We start from the raw sequence: 6,138 nt of genomic DNA on the forward strand, positions 1-6,138 counted from the left end.
ACATATTTAGAAGTGAAATTGGTTGGGAGGGGTTTTATGGTAAGTTGTTACTCAATCATTCTGCTGTCTAGAGCTTTAGTCAGAGCAGCGTTGGGACGTGTAAAATGATCCCCGATGTGTCATTGTTCCCCTAACCCCATCTTCTGCTCGCGCTCATTGGGTCTCTTTTTTTTGCTGTCCGTGCATGATTCAACCCCCAGCAGAAAACATTGCTCACCAACTTTTTTCAACCATGTGCTGAACTTCTTAAGAAGAGCAACATTTACAGTCCCTTGTTATTGGTTAATAATACACTCAGGGTAAAGATAATTAACTTAATCTCTCTGCGTGTAGCTTGACATTGCATTGTTCGTTGTTAGATTTATTAAAATGACCTCAGCCGGAGTCATTGGATGAAGATCACAGAGAAGGAAAAAAAAGTCATGAAAGTTCAGTAAGTAATGTAATGTCTGTTAAATTGTTCCCTCTTTCCCAGTGATGCAATAACTGCCCTCTATTTCTTCCTGTTTTTATATTCTGAAAATGTTTGGGATCAGATAGATAAGTGAGCTGTTTATATCAAACAGTCATGTATTTACACAGTCACATTTTCCAAAAAGCAAGTCTCAATCAAGAAATTCAGTATAAGCTCAATGCATCCACAGATTACTGATTTTTTTTGCAAGTTCCAAAAGAAAAACAGAACACCTGCTTTACAAATGTATACATATGCAGATACAGTATATTACCGACAGGGCCAGGTTAGCAGGAGGCCCCGGGGAAAAATGAGGTGTGGGCTACGACTGAATTAGTTTGTGGTTACTTGATTGAGTACAACGTTGTAGTCTAATGCACTGGGGACTTGAAAATTAGTTATGTGTGCAGGTTTTACCTTATGGTAACCTATAATGTCAGATGATAGTGTGGTTTTGTGGTTTATGCGGTGCATACAGTAAAAACATATTTTGCAATTCATTCAGTTACCACAAAATAATTGTCAGAGAGCTTGGAGTCTTCTGGGACCCTGAGGGTGCCCCTGCTTTGTCTGGTTGGCAACACACATTGCAATACACATTATGTTATAAGAAAAAGGAGGAAATCCCTTGCTATGTTACCCATATTAGCACAGCATGTTCGCATACTAACATTTAGAGACATATTAACCTCATTGAGGCATAAGAGGAAATTATTCAATAATATATTGAAATATTTCAATCAGGACCAAAGTGGTGGATCAACACGTTGCCTTCCTAAAGCCATGAAACTATGAATCGAAACACGGAGAAAGAAGAAGATAAAAATAACCCACAAAAGGGATTGTGTAACAGTCTTTAAGGTGCAGCAGAACTATATTCATTTAGACATTCACTAGACTCAGACTTATCCAGGTTTAACCCCGGGGCCTACATTGCAGAAATGTTGTTGAAACTCAAGTGATTAATCACTTCTCATTGGGAAATCACTCACAATCGCTTCATAGCGTGCAGTTGCTTTATGTTCTCTTGTCTTGAGCTCTTTCAGAGTGGGTAATGGCGAGAGAGAGAGAGAGTGCATGAAGAGGTGAGAAATGAGTAGTTTGTTGGATGACATTTGAGATTGGAAAGCTATAATGGGATGAGGTCACTTGTTAACACTGGCAAAAAAGTGCCACACAAGGGTGGCATAACCACACAAGGGTATTCAGAGGGAGACACACATGCACAGCGCTCTCAAGGTACCAAGAACATACACACGTCAAACCAATTAGCAGAACCAGCCGTGCATGTGTGCATGTTTGTGTATGTGAATTGTGAACTCTGCTGGTATGGTTTGCTGCCCGGTGCCACTGCATGTGGCCGTTGAACACGTGCCAGGTCGTAAACACTTCCTGCCAACCACAGATGTCATTTCAATCAGCCTTCAGTTGGGCTAACAAAAAAATCCTGGAGGTCCATACCTGTGTGATTACATTCTCTAATTATAGTTTGGAGCAGTAACTCTGAGATGACTGAAAGAGACGGGCCCTCAGGGTGTTGTGAGTGTAATTATATCCTAGCAATTAATAGGCCCGCTCCTCAGAGAAGAGTTTGTTACATGATGACGTACCTGACCATTTTAAGCTCGCCAGGGAAGCCTTTGAATTATGACATAATTACAAGGAAAAAACATGATATACAAGGATGATAATTATCCAGAAGTTCAGTAACAGTAGTGTAAGTGGCATTGCCTTTTATGATACAAGTTAATATCAAGGAAAAAGTTTACATTTCTCATCTGAGGGGCTGCTGCAGTGTGTAGGGTTTATCATTAGCCACTTGGTCAAATAAGGAAATACTAGTGCACAATAAGTGGAATCATTTCTATATTCAAAGGAGGCTTGATCTGTTGCTACAGTATATAGTCTGTACCCACACTAGCAAAGCAACACATATCTAAATAGCTTTAAAAAAAAGAAGAAGGTACAGGCTAACAGGCAATGCATGAAAATAGTAGGTGACTAATTAACACACATTTAGAGAAGCACGTTCGAAAACAACAGGCTGTAAGAAAGTATATTGCCAAAATGATTAATGACAACCTGGCGACCCACATTGTACTGTTCTTACCGAGAGCTGCTGATCTATAAATCCTAACAATTGATTTTGGAACCATTATCGAAGCCCTTAGTTATGGCTTACGGCATGGCCTTCTGATAGATTCTGGTGTGATGGAGGGCGAGTCCGCTAGATGGGCACTTATTGGTCCAAAGTCAAGGTGAAGCAGGAAAATGTTCAATAATCTTGAAAGGAAGGCCACTGCTATAGAGGGGCCTACTCACACAAATGCTAACCTCTTCTTCATAACTAGCTGCAATAAAGGACAGCGTCACATGCTTTAAAACAATAAAAAGGTGCCCAAATGGACATTGATGTGTTACTTCTTGCTGTAATCATTCCTCTTGTTCATATCGGCCGTTAAGATATTCATGCTTAATGTGATTTCAATGTAAGTGATGGAGCACCAAATCCATCAAAAGTTTATCTGAAGCTAATATGAGCGAAGTGGCTATCTTTCATTATCTTTTAGTATTAAAATGTCCTGCCTCGCTCCCAAACAGTGGCCGAAAACACTGCAACAAAACGTGCAGAAAAGACACCGTTTTGCAGCTAAATCTTGAGCTTATCACTGACACCTGTTGCTCCCAGTCCACGTCTATTTCTCCCGCCCTCTCAGCTCACATCTGCCCTGGATTTCTGAGCCTTTTCATAGTTTCCACTTCCCTGCCATCCCTCCCAATACAACACTTCGAGAGTGTACATGATTTTTGTGTGTGTGTGTGTGTGTGTGTACTGTATGTAGTGCTTGTGAGCACATGCATGTGTGACAGCGATGAAGACAGGCAGGTGGAGGGGAGGCCAGGGGTGGGCGCTGGCTGTTGACGTGCCAGTCAGTAATACTTTTCCTCAGGTTGAGGTGTGCTCACCGAGAGGGTGTGTTCCTGCTGGAAAGCTCTGTAATGAACAGGAGGCTGGCTAGCTGCCTGATCAAATTCCACCTTCATATCTATCTTGCCTTCCAAAAATGTTCAGCATACCAGTGGGTTTTATTGACTTGTCAGAGCAGAAAGCGGAGTGCAAGCTCTGCCTTGTAAGGTGTGCAGTTAACAGGTTCCTACAGCAGGAATGTCTGCTGATGACCTTTTTGTGGTTTTTGCTCAAATTGACGGGTGTGATGATTGCAGCTATATGTGCTCGGACAGCGTTAATTCAGAATACAGACTTGTACTCTAGTTATCCAAGCTGGACTCATCATGTTTGCACATGTTCCTTTAAACTTAAGCTAGCCCCAGTGTGCGTCTCTCATGTATTTTACATTTCATTCACAGGGCTTTCCCTTTTCAGAAATAATGTCATTTAACAACACATCCTCAAAGATTCTTCAGACCATCTAGCCGGAAAAGTATTTTGACTCCCGACTTGTAAACATGTTTCCTGAGTTATGTATATAATAAAAAAGATGATATTTATGATCCCGCTCCATTGATTTTGTCCTTTTGTCCATTGTGAGTCTGACCGTGCAATGCTAAATTAATGGTGTGTTAATGGTGTTTAAAGCTAGGGTAGGTAATGTAATTTAGAATATTAAAAAAAAGAAGTTTTTTAATGAAATGATTGGACGGCCTAACCGTCTGTCTACTTAACTGCCTTTTTTTCTGCCCATGCACTCATTGCTCATCATCAGCGTCTTCCACAAGCTGCTAGCTTGACAGCTGTGAGAACTAACAATAGCCATATTTGTTGTTTACGTTCATAATGATAATCTTGCAGGAGTGGCTTTGTAGGGAGGCCTGAAGGGACAGTGTTATCGACTTGCTGGCTTTCTCGCTAGCTTTAGCATCTTTTGGGGCTATTGCTGCTTGCTACGTGAACTGGAAAAGAGTTGGAAACACTGGGCTTGGTTAGTTTGTTAATCTACCGTACTCTTGCTGGTTTCTCCAATGTTACTTACCCAAGCTTTAATCTAGTTTAAAAAATATGATTGGTTATATTTGTCTACATTGATTTTACTCTCCAATATTACACATAATATGTTTTTGCAATGTACAAAAATAGCAAGGAAACATGTAGGAAATATAGCAGTAGATGGAATATTGTTTTAGTGTTTCATGGAAAATCTTCAAAGAGTAGTTATAGAGACTAGAATGATTTAAAAAGACCTTCAGAACAGCAGTAAGGATTAAACAACCTTCTCAAACATCACCATGTATTTATATTTCAGATGCATAGGTCTGTACTAAAATGTAATGGTTATATTTGAGAGGCACATCATGTGAAAATGCAAAACTGTACAAATCGTTTTCCTTCCTGACGGGGCTGTTCGTGGTGTTTCCCACACTTCTGCAGGATGTGTGCACACATTTTTACTGACTGGAAAGCGTGGCTTGACTTTCAGTGGTGAAACTGAGTCAGACAAAAAGAGCTATGGTAAAGTGCCAATGCTGACAGATGCTACTACACTATCTGTCTCATAATGAGTTTAGCCCCAACCCCCCTCTGTATCTCTCTCTGTGTGTCTTTTTACTCCTTATTCTCACCCCCTGTCCTGCAAATACAGTTAACTGCATGACCATCCGCGATGAATGGCGGTTAACAGCTGCCTCTTTTTTGATGGTTGCCTGTGAGAGCATGTAATTGCATTTGGCCCTGGGTGTACATGCACTCATTAAACCAGTGTCAGTGCCCATTACATTCCACAGCAGTGCAACTCAGGTACAGAATGCAAATCCCAGACACGATCAATGTGAATGCGTTGGTACTGAGGAAAAGAGCACTGAAGGCCTCAGCTCAACAAGGCCGCAAGTAAAAAAAAAAAGTTGCATTGATTGTTTTAGGGTAAATTACATTTTCCAAGTGAACAAGTCATTCTGATGAACACAAATTTAATTTGTTTGATTTCATTGTGTGAAAACTGGGGTAAATGTTATCAATTTAAAAATAGAATGCAGCAAAACACTGCCAAATATCTCAGTATTAGTACTACGAGGATGTGTCTTGCTGGAATAATTTAGCTGGTTCCAGTTGTTAGCGCTCACAGAGGATATGATCTGCTACGTTGGGACATGATCCATGCTGGGATCAGATGCAGAATTCAAAAAATGCCCATCTACATGCCAAGATTCAGTGTTGGGCCATTTGGTTTTGTTGAACCCATTTAATCTCTTTGGATATTGTTCTGGTATCTCTCCTGAACACCATGATGAAGACAAAATATTGTTCAATGAAATTTATCTGAGCACTCTCAGCTAATGTGAAGGAGGTTGGTGGTCTCCTTCAGCCGATATTATGGAGCTTTGTAGCTGGTGAAAAATAAACAATGGATTCCACAAAACCACAAAGACAGACCAATGTTCTCAGTGGCTTTCAGGTCCTATATCCATCAGTTATTGTGATATGTTATGTCATACTGCGTCCATTGTTATGGCCGGAGCCTCTCTGCTGGTTGAGACAAACCATCAGTCATGTAACGCCCAGGAAGGTGCAACTGTCTGCATTAATACTGCAGAGACAAAGAAGATGTGACATCTCATACAACAACTCCTATTGCACTGCTTGTTTCTCATCACAATATGACATGCCAGTGCATTCATGACTTATACGATACAGGTAATTAAAGCAACAACACAAAAAGATAAGTGATGGC

This window comes from Cyclopterus lumpus, chromosome 15 (assembly GCF_009769545.1).
Source record: "Cyclopterus lumpus isolate fCycLum1 chromosome 15, fCycLum1.pri, whole genome shotgun sequence".
NCBI classification, from domain to species: domain Eukaryota; kingdom Metazoa; phylum Chordata; class Actinopteri; order Perciformes; family Cyclopteridae; genus Cyclopterus; species Cyclopterus lumpus.